We start from the raw sequence: 24,017 nt of genomic DNA on the forward strand, positions 1-24,017 counted from the left end.
GCTCCACCCCCTCCTCCCCGCTCTTCCCCACTCTTCCCCATCCACCACCTCCCATTCTCCTTTATAATGCTACTGATGCCTCATATTTCTTCGTACAATTACATGTTATTATGGTGAAAACAATCTGAACCTCCGATTTGACCTTGCCAATATTTCCTGGTCAATTATTACTTACGTAGGGACCCAAAGTTGGCAATGGATATTTTACAGGAGAGCTGAACAAATGTGTGTTGGGTGCAAAAATTGCATTTCCATGTTTTGACATCTTGCGCTACCTACGGGTCTTCTTTACAAACTAAGTTACGCAACAGTTCGAGTCTTCGTCACTCGATGTCATGAAAATGTACAATTGGTAAGAAAATTATGGAATGCTGCTACTGCGTTTTACTCAAAACACAGTTTTCTTAATAGCAACAGTCAATAATGAATATATTCTGAAGTATTTCACCTAGAAGCGTGAACTATTTTATTAAATGCTTAATATATTATGCCAATTTTAGAATCACAAAAATCTCGGAAATGAAAAATCATACTTTAGATCCCTTTCCGTGCAATGGGTCATATATAGGATGGGTTCTTCTGTTACTAAATCTTGAAATGATTTTCAGTCATTTCCTGTTTCGACTGTAGGTATACCTGTAGAGTTAATGCCGGGGTGTTTTTTTTTTTTTTATTCTGTTGCATTAAGTACAGAATATGTTCCATGTTAACTAATCACTCCGACTACATTTTGAGCTAGCAGTCTGAGGTCATGTCTGTCTGTTTAGAAGAAACCAGTCAAGGCGGGGATACAAATGTGGCGCTATGTTACTCACTCCCTCGATTCTGTTAGTAATTTCGTTTTGGAATGTTTCAATCATGAATGCTGAGTTAGAATGTTTTGAGAATAAGAAAGCAAGCATCTCATAGTTTTGCATGGCTGTTGGTATCGTGATCATAACGACAGGACGTAACTGTTTTACGTGGAATCTGAACTAAACGGGCGTGATTTTTTTCATTTCAAAAAACACACATGCGTTCACCTCGGTGAAAAGTCAATGTCGATAGCACTCGTCTATCACGCCCCAGTTCTAGTAATGCCCACATCAAGTTAACAACTTAGAGTTATCTTTAGAGTCTATATAAATCCATCTTCGTATTTTCAAGCAAAGGAAGGAAGACATATATACAGTTTTCAAATGAGTTCAACGTGTCGATGTCTTTTACATGCTTGTCATAAATCTGGGTCAAGGATACCCAGCGTAAATTGCATGTGAACATATTATATGCAACCCAAAGAGTGTTAATTTTATGTTTTCTGAATGTTCACTTCGTAGTCCACAAATATTCATAATGCAAACTCTGGTGGAAGGGCTGCTTAACCATAGCCGCCGACTGCGTGCGTGCTCCGGGCCTAAAGCACCCAACGAGAGATTTAATGAGTCCTGCGCACTATAACACATTTTCTGCTAAAAACATGCGAAGTTGTGCACTTTTACAATTCTGCGGTATCAAACTATCGCTTATATTTAGCCTTCTTACAACAATGGAAAATTAATCTTTTCCATAACCAATTAGATCCAAAGTGTAGCGGTAACCCGAATTGATGCGATAATCAAATTAATTTCTAATTCAGTTATGTAACAGAAACATTCCTGATAAAGTTTCCGAAAATGGAAAATTATGATAAAAATAGAACGGGAGGAAATTGTAGTGACTGCGACCCGGTGGTTGAAGTGATTTAATCTGCAGACTTTGCAGATAAAACAAGTACCAAGTACAAGTTGGCAGTACAGTAGGTGTTTTCAAAAATCATGTAAATCATGGAAATTTCCCAGAGGAAGAATTGAATCTTTTAAAATCTCCAGAATTTATATTTTACTCTTTGATTTATTTCATTAGTGCCAAAGTGTGAGCACCCATTGAAAAAATAACAAGTCGGCACATGTGTGATTAATCGTGCATGATTCAGTCGGTTAAAAGAATGCTTGATTCATCATCGAGCAGTCGAGAATGTTAGAATCGAGCTAACTATTTCAGTAGATGCAGAATTGAATCTTCGCAGCCATCATTAGAAATGGGCAATGGCGGTTGGGATAGAGCTGGCCTTTCTTGCCGAGGTTGAGGGTGGAAGAAGTCTTTAGCCCCGACTATTTCCAGGAACTTCGTGACCTATACGGGACTAGTCTACCTGTACTTACGCTAGATATTCGCGTAGCAAGCTGTGGGTATTGCGTAACGTTTTTAAAGAAATGGATGCAGACGCATGATGTGATGGCGGAGATTGAGGAGCGAAAGTGTAGTCCCATGACACTAAGTGTAGGCTGGTTCATTTATTAAGGCATTGTATTAATTGTGTCTACTCATTGGCAGTGGAAGTCGCTAATGGTGGGCAGACAGCTGTTGCTTTTTATTGCCTGACAGCGCTGAAGAAAAGAGGTTCGCTGAGTAAGGGAATACAGTACAGAACTGATAACACAAATCAGTGATTGAAGCATGGTCCGTTCCTAATTCAATGGCAGATAAACTGGAAATATGGTTTCAAAACTGTACATGTTAAAGTACCTTGAGGATGTAACATCGATCCGATTAATGTCATATGCTTATTGGTCTCTACTCTGGACTCTGGTAGCTTACCTACCACCCAGCTGATTTGTTTACTCTCTGAAGCCCCTCGAATCGAAAACTACTCATTTTTGGTGTTGATTGAGTGAACCTCAAAGCCATCTCCCTGTCCAAAGGTGGACATTTCTGTTCTAAATATTTTAACTTCTTGACAGGGTATCGAACTCGCAATCCTTCTCGGCTCACTTTTACCGTCTCGGCTAGGGAGCTACTTCTGCTCAAGAAAACATATCTCAATATTCTCTGACATAGTGTGCAAATGTAATTTATTATCTCTGTAGCTGACTTATTGTTGGAATCACCTCAATAATAGGGAACTTTTCAGGGCGAGAGAAAATTGTAAGTAGATAAAACCTTGCACCTTCTCAAAATTAATATCCTTCTGTAAATGTATTCCCTCATTAGGGGAAACATATAGAGGAAGGTGTAAAAAGTTCCTCCAAATTATAAATTACGTTTAGCTAGCGGGCAGTGTTCACTGCTGTGGACATCAGGGATGGATAATGGATGGTCTTGGTTAGAAATAAAGATAGCATGATGTCTGGTGTCTTCACCTAATGACCACGCAGGCCAACGCCTGTCTTAATTAGGACTCTCTTCAGTTCTTCTTGCGTTGTCATCATCATTACACATGTGTGGTAAGCCATATCTTGTCTTGGTATCTGCTGCTGCTTAACTATCTGCACTGAACACATGGTGAAATTTCCATACCATATACATATGTATTGTTATTATTATTTCGTGTAGATATTATAGATCGGCTTTGGTTATGGGGTCATGTGAGGCGAATTGAGGAATGCAGGCTACCTAGGAGAATAATGGACCCGGCCATGGATTGTAAGAAAAGAGTGAGAACAAGGGAACGATGCTTTAACTCAGTTTTGGATGGTTCAGTGATAAGGGATGTGAAACACGACGAGGTCTTAAAGGTACATTCAAATACTGAGTTGTGGAAGCGCTTAGTACGTTCACAGAGGCTTGCAGACAGAACTCTGAAAGGCATAAGAGTCTATAATGATGTATGTGTATTGCTAGTCTGGTGCAGCCCTTGTAAGGCAAACCTCCCAATGAGGGTGGGTTGCGTCTACTGTGTATACGTATAGGAAACTGCGTGTTGTTGTGGTGGAGGATAGTTTTGTGTATGGTATGGTACGTGCGTTACAGGGATATTGGAGCCAGCAAAAACACTCAGTCCCGAGCTGAGGTAATGAACCACCTAAGATTAAAATCCCCGACCCGGCTGGTGATTGAACCGGGGACCCCGAGGACTGAAGAAACTCGGACATGGAGCAGGATATTATTATTATTATTATTATTATTATTATTATTATTATTATTATTAGACTACTTAGATAGCCTAGGTATCTCTGAAAGGCAGTGTCGGGGAAATTAGGACTGAGATATTTTCCCGTTCCTCACTGAACCAGATTGCACTGTTACATATTAGTCTACTAAACGCACTGAAATTTTTAAACCAGCCAACCCTAAAAGCCATACTTTCACATTATTCTTCACCAAACCGGAAGTCGTTATTACATATGTTTGCCAAGCCCATCGAAATGCATGTACTAACCCAACCTATGAGCGAAATTTTAACATCTTTCATAGCACGAACTGGCTGAATAAGGAATGGCATTACTGGCATCGCTCACACGACGAGGTCTTAAAGGTACATTCAAATACTGAGTTGTGGAAGCGCTTAGTACGTTCACAGAGGTTTGCCTTACAAGGGCTGCACCAGACTAGCAATACACATACATCATTACAGACTCTTATGCCTTTCAGAGTTCTGTCTGCAGTCATCTTCATATCGTCAAAGCAAAGTATGAGACTGACACAGGCCAGTGAAAGTATCAGATTTATTCTAGCCCATACCAGAAGACATAGTGCTGTATGAATACTAGGTCTTGCCAGCAAAGGCATAACACAAGTAATAATAATAATAATAATAATAATAATAATAATAATAATAATAATAATAATAATAATAATGGCGTTATTGGTTTCACGTCCACCTGGCGAGTTGGCCGTGCGGGCTGGGGGTGCGCGGCTGTGAGCTTGGATCCGGGAGATAGTGGGTTCGAATCCCACTGTCGGCAGCCGTAGTGATGGTTTTCCGTGGTTTCCCATTTTCACACCAAGAAAATGCTGGGGCTGTACCTTAATTAAGGTCACGGTCGCTTCCTTCTCACTCCTAGCCCTTTCCTATCCCATTGTCGCCATAAGACCTATCTGTGTCGGTGCTACGTAAAGCAAGTTGTAAAAAAAGTAATTACGGTTCTTGGAGACGCCGACATGCCGGAATTTTGTCCCGTAGGGTGTCTTGTAGTTGTCTGTAAATCTACCGACATGGGGTTGGTGTATTTGATCAATTTTATACACCACCGGACTAAACCGGGATCGAACCCGCCAACTTGGGGGCGAAAGGCCAGTGCTGCACCGTCTGATTTACAGCCAGACACTCTTGTGTTTGGTCAGTTTTCAACCGACTGCGCAAAGATTTGATCTCATATACTTGAGCATTGGACGTGATTGTCTAACCATGCACGGTACACTACGTACGTTGCCAGCATATTTGGGATGAAAGTGACTAAAATAAATCTGGACATATAGCGGTTGACTACAGAATTACATTTATAAGGTGGTCATCGGGGGATTTTACCTCAATTCCTTTCGGAAAGCACAAGGTTCCGATGTTTGAAACCAGTCTCAAATTTATTCATGAAGCAGCCGGAAGTGGATTCTATGCCAATCGGGAGAAGACAACTACTGTGCTAACCCCTAGGTTATGACGACAGATTAAAATGTTACCATTCCTGAACGAACTTGGTCATCTTTCCTTCAGTAGACCGTCTGCTACTCAAAAGACAGTAGGTAGATAATAGCTCGCTCACACATGTCCTTCCAGATAAAGGGACCGTGACGTAAGCGACCTTTCTTCTACTGCATTGTGCTTATTGGTTCCCATTCATTATCTTGTCGATTAGTTATCAAGCTTTTGTAGATCTGTTTCTCCAGGGAACGTTTGTCCGTTCTTTGTACTGTTTCATAATCAGTGTACATTGCATTCCTGTACATACTATATCTGCAGGTCTATATAATTATGAATATGGCTCAGGACTTCACATACTGTATCATTGTTTCTTCCTTCCTTAAAGTCCCGCTCCATGGCTGAGTTGTCAGCGTCTGGGCCTTCTGTCCTCGGGTCCCCAGGTTCGATTTCCGATGGGATCGAGGGATTTTTAATCTTAAAAGTTTAATTGCTATGCCTCGACGATTAGGTGCTGCGCTGTCCCCAACATTCTGCAACTCATACGCCACACAACACTATTTCCCTTGCCGGGCTGAGTGGCTCAGACGGTTAAGGCGCTGGCCTTCTAACCCCAACTTGGCAGGTTCGATCCTGGCTCAGTCCGGTGGTATTTGAAGGTGCTCAAATACGACAACTCCGTGTCGGTAGATTTACTGGCACGTAAAAGAACTCCTGCGGGACTAAATTCCGGCACCTCGGCGTCTCCGAAGACCTTAAAAAGTAGTTAGTGGGACGTAAAACAAATAACATTAATATTATTACACTATTTCCCATCACATCAATGCGCAGTATTCCATACACAGCAGACGCCACCCACATCGTCGGGGGGCAGGAAAGGGCTTCAATATTCCAGTAGCTAGCAAGCTTGTCGTTCTACGGACTGTTGATATCACGATCATAGCAACGGGACCTCCAGATTTACATGGACCCAAACCACATGAACATGAGTTTTAATTTCCAAAATACCGTCAGCAGCCTCCTCTTCTCTGTTTCCTCATTGATGTTTTTCCTCGCATTTCATTTAGATTGTCGCGGTTATCATTCCACGCATTGTATATAGAACTTTTGAAATGGAAAGTAAATGGAAGTAATCATTTATGCTATCGATACTGTATCGCGATATCAATATAGTCAATATCCGCCTCCGTATCGTTAAAGATTAGCACAATTAGCTGCCGTCCTTGGATGCCCGGGTTCATTTCACGGCACTGCCAGAAATTTAAGAATAGTAAGAGAGGTGGTATGTGGTTAAAATTCTAACATACAGCTCACGTCCGCTTGGGGATGTGATTGAAAAGAGCTGCACTACCCCGGTATGAGGAGACGAGTTTATTACTTAGTCAATAGACAATATGGATTGAACTGCATTAGATTCCCTGCATTTAATCCAGTTAAGTCATTTATCATCGTTCAACAAACGAAGTGGCAATTGAGCTTAAAATCGACCGTGGTAAAAGAATTTGACGACGAAAGAGAGAAAAAATCAGTCTTTCCATACTAAAGTAAGACAGTAAACAAACTTCGTTTCACTGTTCAGTGTTTTTGTCAGTAGCTATTCACCGCTGTCTAGAGAAGAGATTTTCAATCTGTGGTAGGTGTGCCATTGGTGGTATGCGAAGACCTGTTTAAATGTGATATGACTTCAATAGCACACCGAATCTGCAAGTAACATATACTGGCAATGTTAATGACCGTAAGAATGTTTAAGTGATCTGATGACATGAATAAATGGGATACGATTATTTTCTGATTTAGTAACATACAGTACATTGTTGAATCGCTCGTAGAGATCAGTAGCTGTTCATCGTCCTCCCTTCTAACTTCGAGCTCTTCTCCTGAATACTGCATCAGTACTTTGAATGTAGGGGTGAGGTTTTCAGTCTCGTAGGAATGATCATAATTATTTTTAACAAGTAGCATTCGTTTAGCATTTTGTAAATAGCGAATTAAATGTTGGTGTCTGTCCCATTGATTCATTTCTAAAGGTAGTATTGCAGTGCTAGGAATGGATTAACTTTTTATAACGAGAAACATACAGTATTCTTGACGGACAAGGTTTTTCCCTTATTAAATACTTACTACTTTTTACAAACTATTATCTTGCTAATATATTGAAAACGTATGGTTTTATTTTTATATTTTATAACATGTGATTCATTATAAATCAGAAATAAAAATATTTTACTTGCTTTCACTGAAATTGAGAAAAGGAAAAATAAATTTATAGGCACATGTTGCAGCTTGGGCAGTTCTTTTGTAACATAATTGAAGAAAGAATTGTTGAGAAAAAAGAAAGAGGACGATCCAGTGTGCCTTACTTCAACACCCTACTTCTGAGGATGAAATATAAGACCTACTTTGTGTTGAAAAGTTTGGCTCAAGATAGATAGCTGTAGCTGCGGTGACAAGGCTTAACCTTAAGAATTTGTTGATGATGATGATTCTTTCATTTTGGTGCGCTGGTCTTCTCAGGAAAAGAGTTTGAAATAATATGGCCTAGAAGTGAAAGGAAAACAGAAGTAAATAACACCTTGCTACTGATAACCCTTTATATGCTCAAGCCCGACGGCTTCCTCTGTTGAGAAATGCGAAAACGATGCTGAATTTCCATAATTAATGCCAATTTACAGGATTATCCGTTATCTCTCTTACCCAGTACGTACTTCTTAACTATCTTTATGAGACTTGTAAGCCTTATCGCCGTTCTCACAGCAGTCAGGTACACTATAACTTGGCTACGGTAGTCGGACTAATGTGTGGTGGTCTTCTTAGCCCAAGTTGGCTCTGTCCGGTGGTATTTTGCATGAACTTAAATACTGTACATACGTCGGCTTCGTGTCAGTAGATATACTGGCACTTAAAGAACTCCTACAGGACAAACTTTTGGCACCTCGGCATCTTTGGAAACCGTAAAAGTGGCAGCCGTGATATTAAATCAATATATGGAAGGTTAGCGTTTAAAGACCTTTTATTTATTAATGAAATTGCCATTGCATCTTCCTCGGCGTCTTTGGAAACCGTAAAAGTAGCAAACCTGACCTTAAATCAGTGTATGGGAGGTCAGCATTTAAAGACCTTGTAGTCGTTATTGAAATCGCCATTGCTTCTTCCTATGGGCATTGTCATCTACATTATATTTTTATAGGGAGTGAAGTCTATTTGCCAACCTATGGTTGTGGTGCCTGTATCAGTTTGTGTATTTGTGATAAATTGCTGCTATGATTAAGAGGAAGCGACCGTAGCCTCTATGTTGGGTACCATCTCACCATTCACCTGGTGAACCATTTCTAGATTGGCCAAGAATGTCATGTTGGCGTATTTCTCTCAGCTGTGTTCCTTAGGCTGGTCCACCCGTTACAGTCCGGTAAACCAGTCGTGGATTTGTTATAAAACCGGAAATATGAGCCAACTAGGCGCAAGCTCTGTACTACCGTAGATCTTCAATTCGGTCTCTTCTTATTCCAGTGGCCTACACGACAAAAATTTCAGTGAAACATTCTTCGTTTCCATGAAAATTGGTTATTTTCATTTGGTTCGTTTAGCAGTAGTTCAGCTAACTGGCTTCTTTCTTTCTTTCTTTCTTTCTTTCTTTCTTTCTTTCTTTCTTTCTTTCCTTCCTGGCCTTGTTTCTATTAGCCGGGCTGAGTGGCTCAGACGGTTAAGGCGCTGGCCTTCTGACCCCAACTTGGTAGGTTCGATCCTGGCTCAGTCCGGTGGTATTTGAATGTGCTCAAATACGTCAGCGTCGTGTCGGTAGATTTACTGGCACGTAAAAGAACTCCTGCGGGACTAAATTCCGGCAGCTCGGCGTCTCCGAAAACCGTAAAAGAGTAGTTAGTGGGACATAAAACAAATAACATTATTATTATTATTATTATTATTATTATTATTATTATTATTATTATTATTATTATTATTATTATTATTTGGAGTTAACAGTTAACACTACAGTTTTATGCTTGGATGTGCTTCCAGACGTCAACTCTGTGTGGAGAGATGCATTCGCTTCTGAATGTTTCCATAGTGGTTGGCAGTGTGGTGTGTTGTCTGCAAATGACGAGTTGTGTATTAAACTCACTCTCTCTATCTCTCTCTCTATCTCTCTCTCTCTCTCACACATACACACACACACATAGAGAGAGAGGAATTCACCCGACGTGGATAAATTGACGGTTTGTCCGAGAATCCATCTGGGAGTCCTCTGAACCGAAGTCCGTAGCGCTGACTCTTCAGCAAAGGAACTGATGATGGTGATGATGATTATTATTAACAGCCTCTTTTTCTATATCTTTACCACTACTGCCGGCATCATAATCATCATCATCATTCTAGTTTTCAACTTTGTAACTTGATTTTCCACGTGCTTGTTTACTAATGTGGTGCTGTGAACCTTGAATTTTGCTGGCTGTAAATGTAGTCTTTGTACCTAGTTTTGATTCAGGAAACGCGTGGGTTCCAGCCCCAACGTCGGCAGTCCTGAGAATGATGGTTTCTGTGGTTCACCATTTTCACAACCAGTTTGTATTAATAGGCCACAGCCGATGCCTTCCACCTCCTTAGCAAATTTCATTCACAATCATTCATTTCATCTTCAATAGCTCCTCAACTGAGATTGGCGTCAAGAAGGGCATTCGTCCGTAAAATCACGCCATTTAGATTCATCCGACCTTATCCCCGACCCCGTCTCAAGAAACGGGAACCCAGCTAGTTGGCCGTGCGTCTGTGAGCTTGCATCAGGAAGATAGTGGGTTCGAACCCCACTGTCGGCAGCCCTGAGGATGGTTTTCTCTGGTTCCCATTTTCACACCAGGCAAATGCTTGGGTTGTAAATTAATTAAGGCCATGGACGCTTATTTTCCACTCCTAGGCCTTTTTTTTATCCCATCGTCACCGTAAGACCTATCTGTGTCGGTGCGACGTAAAGCAAATTAAAAATAAAAATAACAAAATAAATGGGACAAACGGGTAGACATACATACCTCTCGCGGTTTGATCTCGTTGTAATGTATTGTTTGTTTACAGTAATAGTAACGCTAGGGCATATCCCCTTTCACTTTTAATATATTTCAAATTCATAACTTTTCAGAGAGGAGTGGAGAAGAGAGAGGGTACCAATCAAGGACATGATGGTTTCACATTTTGAGCACTAGCCAAACCGTTGAACTTATTCTATGCACGATGATTTTTTTTTTAGCTAATTGTTTTACGTCGCACCGACACAGATAGGTCTTATGGGGGATGATGGGACATGGAAGGCCTGGGAATGGGAAGGAAGAGGCCGCGGCTTTAATTAAGGAACAGCCCCAGTATTTGCCTGGTGTGAAAATGGTAAACCACGGAAAACTATCTTCAGGGCTGCCGACAGTGGGGTTCGAGCCCACTATCTCCCGGATGCGAGCTCACAGGTGAGCGCTCCCAACCGCACGGCCAACTCGCCCGGTCACGATGATTTTAATAGGGGTCGTGTGTTACTGTTCTCTCATTATTACACAAACCTGCGGTTGAGTTTAATAAAATTTAGAACTCAAACAACGCGTTGTTTGTTTTGAAAATGACTCGCGTTTTATTTATTTCTACTGATATTTTTAAAATTACACTTTATGTTTTTGCAACTGTTGTAATGAATTCTTGATGTAACGCATTAGCCTGCCGGATAGCAATATTTTTCTCTGAAATTTTATTTCGCATGAAAGTATTTGGTTGATGGAAATTGGATGAAGTATGGAGATAAACAGCACCATCGCATGATTGTTTCCTGTCAGCGGAAAAAGATATATGAACTCCACTCGCCGGCTCTTCTCAGCTGCTAACAAATAATACGTTGTTGTATATTAGGTTTGTTCAACTCCTTATCTTCCGTGACAGTGTGTACTGTACGCATATAGACCTCACCGCGTGCTGCATTTTCCAGTTTCTGTCGCATTGACAAAAGTTCTCTCTAACTCATTTCGTTAAATTTTTGACAGAAAATGTATTCGTGCTGATTATCACGTGACCGATCTAAGTAACTAATGTCGAGTCTGTTATTTTGCGATGCGTTTCATGTTACTCTATGTTAAATTTTGTATTTTACCTCATGAACGAGCGGCTTGAGGAATGTTTAAATACAAACGCATTCGAAAGAGATTCGCTTTTGGGAGTAGAAGGATTATGAAGTCACTTTTAATGACTTGATATCATTTCACAGACTACTGCTAGCACTAGTTTATTCACGTATGTGGGGTATACGCACAGTCATTGGATCTAGAGTAATTATGTCTAAAAACATAAGGATTTTTTTTACAATTTTGTTTAACGCCGCACCGACACAGATGGATCTTTCAGCGACGATAGGGTGGGAGTGGGAAGGAAGCTACCGTGGCCTTAATTAAGGTACAGCTCCAGGATTTGCCTGGTGTAAAAATGGGAAAACATGCAAGACCATCTTGAGGGTTGCCAACAGTGGGGTTCGAACCCACTAGTTGATAGCTACGTGAACTAAACCAGGCGGCTGTTTACTCGATAAACCTTAGTTCTGCGACAGTATGCCAAATAAAGGCGGTTTTACACTATTTGGTCTACCATGTGCTCTAATTATTTTTCCTAGATGAGAGAGTTATTGAGACCTGAATGTTGTTGTTGTTGTTGTTGTTGTTGTTGTTTTATTTCGGATGCAAGTGCCGTTGTAGTTATCAGTCTCTCATATGTATTCCATTTCTTCGCAGCACCTGTCAATAGCTTTAAATGTTTGTCATAAACCACGAAATCTTTCTACTAGGAAGGAAGCCAAGGGGAAGAAGGTCATTACAAGTGTGTCTTTATCTTCCACGCACTTGCAACACCAATATAAAGAAATGAACTTAGAACACCAGTTTAAGGAGCAATGTTTATGGTTTAAAAACTTCGAAGAAACAGAAGTGTTCTCTTGTAAGTAAATTATCAATAACGGTATTGGAATACTCCCTCAGTATAACTCATAGCTTATTTCTCATAACACACAGCATTCATGCATTTATCGAGCTTGTTCTTGAATTTCAAAGAGAAGCCTGAGGTTATAATAATAGTTTCTTGTGGTTTGTTACAGCCGGGTGCAACTGTTGCAAGACCATCTGACGAGTATCGGCATCGTTTGCAGTGTATTTGAAACTGTATATTAGGTTGATGACAATGTTGTAGGAATATTGCGAACATCACAAACACTCAATCGCGGAGCCAAGAGAATTAAACGTTTACGATTAAAATCCCATGACCCAGCCAGTAATCGAATTCGGGGCCCTGAGACGAGAAGGCCACGACCATGGAGCCCAGTATATCTACTGATACGACGTCATTCATGCTTTTAATTGTCAAGAGCATGAGAGTATGAGGTATCTTGGAAAGATGCTAAACTAGTAATAAGGAAGAATTGTGGAATAACCATAACATCTTTTAAAAATAGTTTTCATCAATATCCTATTTACAGATGAAATATTATCCGTTCGCTTAATGACTCTGAAGTCTACCTTCGAATGATTGGACTTAAAGTACTTCGATTTAAAAAAGGTAAATCCCTGGAAATTATGAGTATAATTTCTGTTTCTGTGCCCCAGTTTTCATCCTTCCCCTGTCAGCTCAAAATATTGTGCCACGACCAGTCACTATAGTACATTAGAAGCGACTCAGCTGCCGACCAGTTCAATCAACGGGGGCTTGAACCTCACGTTTGATGTCCGCGGTAATAATTGCTTTGCACGGTGAAAATTCAATTTAATATGCAATTATATTCTGTGGGTTTGTGTAGGTATACATGAAGCAGATGATGCATGGCGGAAAGAAGTAGAGGGGTGAGCAAAATCCAAAGGAAAATTCATTACAGATTTTAAGTAGTTACTTGGGAAAGTTTGTTTACTGTAGTGCAGTGGCACCCTTTGAATTCAGGTAGTCTGTATCGCAATAGAAAATGTACTCTGTTTTAATATGTTGTACTCATTCGGTTATTATTATTATTATTATTATTATTATTATTATTATTATTATTATTATTATTATTATTATTATTAGAGGACCCGTTCTGCTCTGTCGTAGTCATACAGTTTTGCCTGACACTTTCAATGATTTTATGAACATTTAATAAGAAACGCGTTGTGGTATGGCGCAGTTCGTAGTCAGAACTCATCCATTCTGACGTCATTATGTCGTCTGTTTGGTAAAAATTCATCCAGATATTCGTTTCTTTTTTCCTGCAGTTCTTCATGTAAAGCTTGGTATTGTGTCGTAGAAGGAAATGCTATTTTTAATAGCAATTCTGCTCTATAGAACGGTAGTCATGTAAACTCATAGGTTAGTCTTGAAGGAGAGATTTTTGCAAGGCAGAGAATTTTTTTTTTTTTTTTTTTTTTTACATGGCCTTTACTCTTTCTAGCGTAGATAAGTTATCCTTCGATAGGTGTTCCCAGATAATGTCTAAGGCGTATGTCATGAAGGGGTCTGTTTGTACGTAGACATTTTCTCTTAGCAGTATGTAAGTTATAAGGAACGCTGTTGAATATATTTGGAAGCTGGAAAATGTTAGAGAATCAAAGAGTATCTAGCATGGAGTAGTATTCTTCCGTGATCAGAGGAAGTGTATTCTCTCTGGCTTGACAGGAAGTAATTAAACATGGCTGCTTGCAACGACATTAGTGAGGATGAGTACCTTCCGCTGACACTGGCCATGGCTTTACCGTGGCTTTACAGCTTCCCTTTTTTTTCTCTTTGCTTTACGTCGCACCGACACAGATATCTTATGGTGACGATGGGTCAGGAAAGGCCTAAGAGTAGAAAGGAAGCGGACGTGGCCTTAATTAATGTACAGCCCCAGCATCTGCTTGGTATGAAAACGGAAAACCCTATTCAGGGCTGCACAGTGAGATATTGGGTCGGGGATACAACCGGGGAGGAGGACCAGTGCGTCGCCAAGGCTGTCGCACCTGCTATGCTGAACAGGGGCCTTGGTGGGGGATGGGAAGATTGGAAGGGATAGACAAGGAAGAGGGAAGGAAGCGGCCGTGGCCTTAAGGTAGGTACCATCCTGGCAGTTGCATGGAGGAGAAGTGCCAAACCACGGAAAACACTTCCAGGATGGCTGAGGTGGGAATCGAACCCACCTCTACTCAGTTGACCTCCTGAGGCTGAGTGGACCCCATTCCAGCCCTCGTACCACTTTTCAAATTTCGTGGCAGAGCCGAGAATCGAACCTGGGCGTCCGGGGGTGGCAGCTAATCACACTAACCACTACACCACTGAGGCGGACTTCCGTTAAAACTACCGCTACGAAAATTACTCACGACAGGTTCCTTGATAAGAACTCCATTCGGTCGTGCGCCACATTTATTGGACATATTTACCAGGAGGTGGCGACACATGTAAATTACTTTTTGAGATCACCTACGTGTCTGGATTACAGTATAACGTATATATTGTTATAAATCGTGCACTTCAATCACGTTTACCAAGACAATTAACAGATTCAGGATATCCAAGGAAAGATGTGGACCGGAATCGGCGTAATCTCTGCACTAGTTTCCTGTACTGGTGTTTTGTGTTTTACTTGACAGTTAATGTTACGATTGTTAGTCGTGGGAGGTAGAGTTTTCATTTCAAAAATCCCAAGCGCGCTAGCTGGGAGTAGAATCGCGTCTACCCTGGTAACAAGGCAGTGAAGATGTCACTTAGCTATTCATTGTTAACACGGAAAAACGATTAAATTAATTAAAAAATAATATGAATAATCCACCATACAACTTGTTACTCGGCGTACACGTGTCGCTTTGTAAAACGTTACGGAACTAGCCTTCAAACACGTATGGTTATTATCCCATGTTTTGAGAACATAATTTCCAAGTAGCTCTATCACGTACAACGTCCTAATGTTTTCAATATATGTATTGAATGAATACTTCTTATATACATAATTTTTTTTTGCTAGGGGCTTTACGTCGCGCCGACACAGATAGGTCTTATGGCGACGACCTTATATATTGGGATGCCATTTTGAAAAGCTGAGGGAGCCGAATATAGGGAAGTTTAAGAACATTATAATGAATAAACAGCGCACAGTACCTCGAGTTGTGTATACACGTACGTAGCGCAACAGTGTACGCTTAAGGGCTTAAGGGGAAATTACAAAAGAATATGGAAAGAAATTGACAATGTCGAGGTGATTGGCAAATTTATACCAGTAAAATTTCAGGAAATGACATTTTTGAAAAAAATAACAGCTCACGGAATTTCAAAAAAATATGCCACCTACCAGTGCGGAACGCAATGGTCTACAGGGAGAGGAAAAAATGTAAACACGAACATGTGGCCCGGCCTCGTATCGGTCCAGTAATTTACCAGCAATGATTCGCTGGTGGTTGCAAGCGTTGGGTAGCGGTGATAAGTGTGTGGACATCGACAACTCTGACGAGTTGCTCGTCGCATGTACCGTCATCGAACACGCATTGTCGGAGAAGTGGTCGTTACGCGAGTTGTGTGAAGCGAGATGGCACTGCAGTAACTCTCTTCAGTCACGTGCCGTATTCACGTTAATAACACTCGCGGTTGTGTTTCAGCACGGATTTCACCATGCTTTTTTTTTACCACCATTACTGCTTCTCTCCAGTGCAAGATTTGTAAATCTGTTTCCAAACACGGGTCGGGTGATATATATGGAGCTCGCGGTGGTAGGATATACCGGTTGTATGGTGAAACCTTCAGCTTTTGGTGTGGACACATTGCATGCACTGAAGCTTAGTTACCACCAGTTGGAACATTCTCCAATAAATCCGACAGCTCAGCTGACTGACCACGGGTTACCTGTTAATTGTTGCTGTCGAATTCGCTGAAAATCACATCACATCACTGCAGTGCACAGTGTTAGAGATAAACTCATACTTTAATTAACCCCCACGCATCTCTCGTACTGAATTATTTAAAATTCCAACTTTTTTTTTGCTAGGGGTTTTACGTCGCACCGACACAGATAGGTCTTATGGTGACGATCCAACTATTCTATCTGGTCTTAGCATTCAGTTCCCCAATGCTTTTATTCGGACGTAAACAGCGAGAAGACAAATGATAACGATATTTTAAGGTTATAACCTTGCAGATGTAAAATATTGTTATTATTGATTCGTATGAGGGGCATGGAAAATCTCGTGCCATGCTTGTTTAGGTTTGTAAACTACATTCTTGTCTGGGGTAGAAAGTGCAGTTTTTTTTTTTTTTGCTACTTTACGTCGCACCGACACAGATATGTCTTATGGCGACGATGGGATAGGAAAGGCCTAGGAAGTGGAAGGAAGCGGCCGTGGCCTTAATTAAGGTACAGCCCCGGCATTTGCCTGGTGTGAAAATGGGAAACCACGGAAAACCATCTTCAGGGCTGCCGACAGTGGGGCTCGAACCCACTATCTCCCGATTACTGGATACTGGATACTTAAGCGACTGCAGCTATCGAGCCCGATATGTAATTATTTTGACCTAGAATTTGGAAAGATATCCCGTGATTTGAAACATGCATTATCCTGGCAGAATCTTAATATAAGTCAGTTAAAGTAATGATATCTCGTGTCCTTGCAATGAATTGAGGTAGTACAGCTCTTTTTCAGGTACTCCTTCAAGTGAGGTGAGCTACTTGTATCTTTGCATCCACGTACCAACTCACCTCACCATCTTAAATTTCTGAGAGGGTCGGAAATCGAACCCAGACCTCCAGATATGGCAGCTAACAATTGCGCTACAGTAGTGGATTATAAATTGTTTAGGCCTATTAGAGAATTTATTTCACCGCGATGTAGCTGAAGTGCCATATATCGGAAAATGACCTGTAGATTAAGAATGATGGGCGTTAAGTCGGAGAGAGTACCGATAAGTATATCAACTTGGGGAGAAGTCGGTAAGTATATCGACTAGAAACAAGAACGAATAAAACCTATCGGTTATAGGCTACTCTATATGAAACTTGAAAAAAAAATGTTGTTCTTAATTTCCTCAGCTTGTGTAATGTATAGTATTTAGCTTGATGCACATCTCCTTCCTCTCCCGTACAACATAAAAGATACATTATAACACAAAATTTTTAAGTAGACATATACAGTAGCCTATATTGAATTTCTGCTGGAATTTTAAAAGTTGGGTCACACTTTCGCCGTACTGCATAGTCTACCTGAATCTCAAATATTTTGGACCGCGGTATAGTAGGCTCCTACTGAAAGTTCTTCTAACACAGTAGATTCTTCTCCTTCAGAGATTATACCCAACCACAACCACCATCTGAGGTGTTTTTTTTTTTTTTTTTTTGCTTTACGTCACACCGACACATATAGGTCTTATGGCGACGATGGGATAGGAAAGACCTAGGAGTGGGAAGGAAATGGCCGTGGCCTTAAGTAAGGTACAGCCCCAGCATTTGCCTGTTGTGGAAATGGTAAACCACGGAAAACCACCTTCAGGGCTGCCGACAGTGGGGTTCGAACCCACTATCTCCCGAATGCAGGCTCACTGCTGCGTGACACTAACCGCACGGCCAACTCGCCTGGTCATCTGAAGTTTAATTGCACATATTCTAATATAAAAAAACAGTATGAAATGGAAATCAGTATACGATAATTTATGTTGAATCATAATAATAACAATAATAAAATTAATAATAATAATCTAATAATAATAATAATTTGTCGCCATAAGACCTATCTATGTCGGTGCGACGTAAAGCCAATAGCATAAGAAAATAATACAAAAATAGAAAAAAGAGCGCAAAATTGTGAGAGGAATCTTGGGATCAAAGTACAGAAATGGAATCCATCAAAAGAGATCCAACGAAGAAGCCTACAGCAAAATAGAGAAAATTACTGACACAATCCGAAAAAGGCGGGCACAATTTTACGGTCATCTGAAAAGAATGGACGGAAGAAAGTTAAATAAAGAGATCTTTCACTTTTTTTATTCAAATCCCAAAGCCACAATTCCCTGGTATTAGAAATACCAAAGAAGACCTGCAAATGCTACATATCTCAGCAGAAGATGTCCTTAACATAGATTGCTTCCGTAAGAAAATATTGACGAACGGGCTAAACCGAGACGAGCAGCCGAAGAGAAGACACGGTGCTCCTTGGACAGAGGAGCGTAAGCAGGCCCACTCACAAAGAATGAGGGAAATTTAGGCTTGATGGCCCCAGCGAATTATATATATATGTATGTAATAATAATAATAATGATAATAAAAATATGGTACAATTGACAGAGTCCCTTACTTTAAATACCTCGGAGAATTGATCGAACCGACATGCCTTGAAAAGATCTCACAACAAACTCATCTCCAACAAAAAATCAATGTCAAGACATACAAAAATTCGGCATTACAATACAGTCATAAAACCAACAGTCCTTTACTCAAGTGAAACATTGGCACTCAACAGAAAGCAAGAACTTGAAGAAATCAAAAAAGAAGAGAGAAAGATCACTAGGAAAATCTTAGGAGCAAGATACACCCATGACTGTTACAGGTTAGAATCAATCAAAACAACAGAAAAGTTCTCAAACATCGAAATTGACATAAGGAAAGGACGAATGAAATTCTTCGGCCATCTGGCTAGATTACCAGAAAACCGATTGACAAAAAGGATAATAGATTACGTAATCTCACTTTAGAACTCAACACCCTAGCTTAATGAACTTCGAAATGACCTTAACAACGCAAACATGAGTTCACCAGACATCCTAGGAAGAGACATCTTTAACCCTAAAATACACGCGTATGGGATGGAATTCACCCCAGGTCATTTTATTTCCTAGTGAACTGTACAAATAACTTTTCTGTGCTCTCCCCGCTCTTGTACTTTTCTGCCTGGATTCCCGCAGAAAGAGTCATTCTTACATAATCCATCTTAAAATCTCCAATTAATACAGTAATTCATACTTTACAATACAATGATGTGTGGGGTTGAAAGCACCCCCCACGCGTGTGTCTGCGTCCTAAGATCTGGCGCGTGTCCTTGAAGGTTAAGCACAAAGTAATCACCTGGAAAGCTACATCAGAGCAACCACAACAAAAACAGCACAGACCAAAATGTTTGGCAGAACATAAACAAGCCTTCTCGGAGAGAATGTCCCCCAGCCAGATGAATTAATCAATTAAGGTAAAAATCTACGAACTGGTAGAGAATCGAATGCGGGATCCCATGGGCCAAAGGCCAGCGCGGTAACCATTTAGCCATTAAGCCGGACAGTCATTACTATAACGTAACATTATTAGAAGTAATTTCAGGAATGCTTCTAAGTCTTGAAGAAAAGGAATGGTAAAAGAGGAAGTTAGAAATGTATCATATTGAAAGGCTATCCATGAAGTCGGTGGAAAGATGTATGGAGCCATCTTAGAAACCTTCAGGATCATCAGTTCCACTACTCTTCAGCGTATAGATATTGATCATTGTACGTTGTTAAGTGGACTGCAAACATCTGCTTCTGGGACATCTCTTAACATGAAATACATCGTAAGCCATTCCAAACTTGCCGAAAACTTACTCAGTGTATATATTCTCATTTTAAACATCTTTTTGGAGAGATAGTACTCATAGCTAATTCGTGATTATGGAAATCTGAATTTGCTAATTAACATGTTATTTGACGTACGCTTTCAGTTCTATGGGAGATAATTAATAGTATAAATATATTATTATCGCGCAGCAATATTTCATTGTGTTAAACTGTTGCTTTTTCAAGGCATTATCTCCAAATGGTAGCACAAAGAGAACAGAATACTATATGTCGTGCGTAAGTTATTCCTTGGTTTTATTTTCATTCATAGTCTACAATGATCGTATTATATACGCATAGAATTTAACCGACTATCGAATTTTTATAATAATTGTGTTCATTGAGCCTAGGCAAACAACTTGCATTTAACACGAGAGCCCGTTATGTTGCGATCATCGTGCGTGAAATCGCTAACAAAAGCATTCCATGTGTTGGGACATATCCGAACAGCAGTTACACGTACATGGGCTTCCCAGTAACTGTTTTTGAAATGAAAAAGCAGGAACAAACACGTGTAATCCATGAGAGCACAATAATAAAAAAACCAACATTTCTTTTAATTACACTTCAATGCACTGTGATTGATTAATGTGCTGATTAATTAGTTACCGGGCGAGTTGGCCGTGCGCGTAGAGGCGCGCGGCTGTGAGCTTGCATCCGGGAGATAGTAGGTTCGAATCCCACTATCGGCAGCCCTGAAAATGGTTTTCCGTGGTTTCCCATTTTCACACCAGGCAAATGCTGGGGCTGTACATTAATTAAGGCCACGGCCGCTTCCTTCCAACTCCTAGGCCTTTCCTATCCCATCGTCGCCATAAGACCTATCTGTGTCGGTGCGACGTAAAGCCCCTAGCAAAAAAAAATAAATAATAATAATTAGTTGATTCATTGATTGTATGGTTAAAATTTTCTTCAGCTTATCCAAAATATTTCTGGGGTTGTTCGAGCCATGATCGCTCGTTTTCAATTTTTTGCTCGGGGTTTAGGGTCAGAAGCCCATTCTGACGCCTCCTGATTACTCCAGTGAAATTTCCAACCCAAGATCCGCTAGAATTCGAATTTGGGACATCTGGGTGGAAAGCTAAACATACGTCATACTGTAATAATGCATCCGATTGATTGATTGATTGATTGATTGATTGATTGATTGATTGATTGATTGATTGATTGATTGATTGATTGATTGATTGATTGATTGATTGATTGATTGATTGATTGATTGATTGATTGATTGATTGATTGATTGATTGAAAAAATAAAAAGGGATTTGAACTCTCGAAACCCGAGCGTTTTAGGTAAAACTTTGTGTTTTTGTTACCTGTTTAATCTCTATCTTACACAGGTAGGCTTTCAGCGACGATAGGATATAGAAAGGTTATGACTTGGAAGATAACGTGTAACTAACCTCTATTAACACTATTAAGTTGAAAAAAAAATGAAGAGTTAAGATAAGGTAGGGCCTCCTGGTGGCCATGATCGTTAAGGCGTTGAAGTCTAAACGGTCTGACACTGTACTTACCCGGTTCGAGTCCCGTTGGTGGAAAACAATTTCACCATCAGAATGTTGGCCGGTAGGGTAGGGGAGGTGGTGGTATAAATTTATAATCAATAGATTGCGTGCCAAAAGCCTAGATTAAATTCCAAACCTCTCCGCAGTGCTCACATGGAGTGATGACGGTGTCGGATGGGGACGTTAAGCCTTGAGCGGACCCCTTGGTGCTATTCGACAGGAGTAGGCAATGTACCGGCAGTGGGTTTCACCCTTTCCCTGATGAGGTTGATAAAATCTTATTATAATTAAAATTAGGGCATCCGGTCATAAAAACGCGCCACGACAAATTCATCTCACCTCACACCCGACCCCGTAGGGAAACGGGACAAGGGTTATTCTACACAGCAGTATTTTCGCTATTTCACGAAACAAAATCTTTTCGTCCGAATTAATTCTTGTTAGAGATGTGAGGTCATCACAAACTTAGATTACGAAAAATGGTAGTCAAACATTTTGAAGCTCTGGGTACTTCTAAAGTTGAAAACATAGAGAAACGGACGAGGGCTTAAATTAAACATCCCAGAACATGATTTCATTAGACAAAAATATTTTGTTAAAACTCACAATTTTTGAATACATCAACATTTTTTGATGCTGCGAAAACCAGGTTCCCATAAAAAAAGAGTGACACTAATCAATACCATCAGAAGCTGCACCAAATAAAGGACGAATTGGGCATTTAAAAAAATAACGGGCCAAATCTGACGGAAAATGCATGCGCAAACTCAGCTATCGTCGGTGGCCGCTGCGCTCGGAGCCATTAGGACTAAAGAAATGAAGTTTATGGATGTAACGTTTTTCAAGTCCTGACTCGACGTTAACACTTGCGTTTCAGCCAGCACGGAGAAAACACGTTTTTTTTTTTTTTTTTTTCGTTTTGCTGGTTGTTTATTGTGGTTTAACGCCTCACATACCCCGATCGGTTTTCAGCGTTGATGAGATAGGAAAGGGCTAGGACTTGAAAGAAAGAGGCGTTGGTCTTAATTACGGTACAGCCCCAGCCGTCTATTTCTCTTCATGATGATTAAGCCAGGTAATGTTTCCTCCTAGATGCATTATTTTCTATCTTCTTGAACAGGCATTTTGTTTAACTTCACAATACAAAAACATAGGAGGGCATTACTTACGTGATTCAGGATGATGATCCCCTCAAATCTGTAATCATTCTCTCCATGTATTCTCAGTTACAGTATTTTTGTGTAATTCTTTTTGGAGCTAAACGCTTCTTTATTCTTACAGTGAACGAAGATATGGTTAACGAATGTGGTAACGAGACTCCTGCAATCTTGTATAATACTAGTCCACTAAGATATGGCCTCTGATATTAACACCGCGAGCCGCTCTCAGCGAAGCGCTGATACAGTCCGTTCCAGAACCTTAAACTGCAATTACGTGGCCACTTTTATGGAGCCATAATAAGTGATGGCCTACTGTATTTTTCTGCTAAGTTTACTGGTAATAACAGTGTTGTTAGCAGTACGATACGATGCATCCGGTTCGAGTTTTGAAGCGCGGTCCTTGACCTAGCTGTTCTGCTCGAGGTGCAGCCTTGAAGAACCACGTGGGGGGCAAGTTTGCTTCTCTGGATTCTGTTTAACGAAAGAGATAGAGCGGTGTACTGAGGTACGTGGACAAGCAAGTGTGTGCTACCGGTAATTTTGGAGTTTGAAAGTGCAAGGTGCCTATTGCGACTGTGGAAGATCTGTGGCCTGGATAACTCCTTATTCCTTTCCTGAATATGCCTTTTCTAGGGACTTTACACTCGCGTCTGGCAAATAGAAGGAACCTGCCATCTCGAATCTTGCTACCAATTTATTTAATAAGCTTCATTCTGGATTTTCCAATTGAAGGTTACCTCCATTGATTAAGCTTACAATAAAACGAAATGTCGTTTTAAATGGACAAGTATTGTAGAGCATTTACAACTATGCTAAACTTCAAAATCTCTTTAATTTAGATTAATTTAGATGAGACGGAAATTATATAAACATTAAAATACTTACTTTTAAATTTCATATGTAGACTACCACGCTCAAAATGTCTGAATAAGCTATATAAATGGTTCTTTAGTCAAAGTGTGACAAGCCGGACATTTTATGGGAATTACAAACCTCATGGGTATTATCCCTATAGCAGCAATTTTTAAAGGTGTTCACTCGTTTCCATTCTGATGATAGGGTCAGTAATGAAACAGTTGTGGAGTCCTCTTGGATAGCGATTACGTCTGGATGACCCGTTCTGAACTAAGCTGTGAATCTCTTCTTACATGATTTAATAGAGTGAGATTATTTACATTTTGCTTTACGTCTCACCGCCACACGTCTTACGGCGACGATGGGATAGGAAAGGGCTACGAGTGGGCAGGAAGCGGCCGTGGCCTTAATTACGGTACAGTCCCACCTTTTGCCTGGTGTGTAAATGGGAAACCACGGAAAACCATCTTCAGGACTGCAGACAGTGGGGTTCGAACCCACTATCTCCCGAATACTGGGTACTGGCCGCACTTAAGCGACTGTAGAGAGAGAGTGGGGG

The sequence above is a fragment of the Anabrus simplex genome, chromosome 1, assembly GCF_040414725.1.
Source record: "Anabrus simplex isolate iqAnaSimp1 chromosome 1, ASM4041472v1, whole genome shotgun sequence".
NCBI classification, from domain to species: domain Eukaryota; kingdom Metazoa; phylum Arthropoda; class Insecta; order Orthoptera; family Tettigoniidae; genus Anabrus; species Anabrus simplex.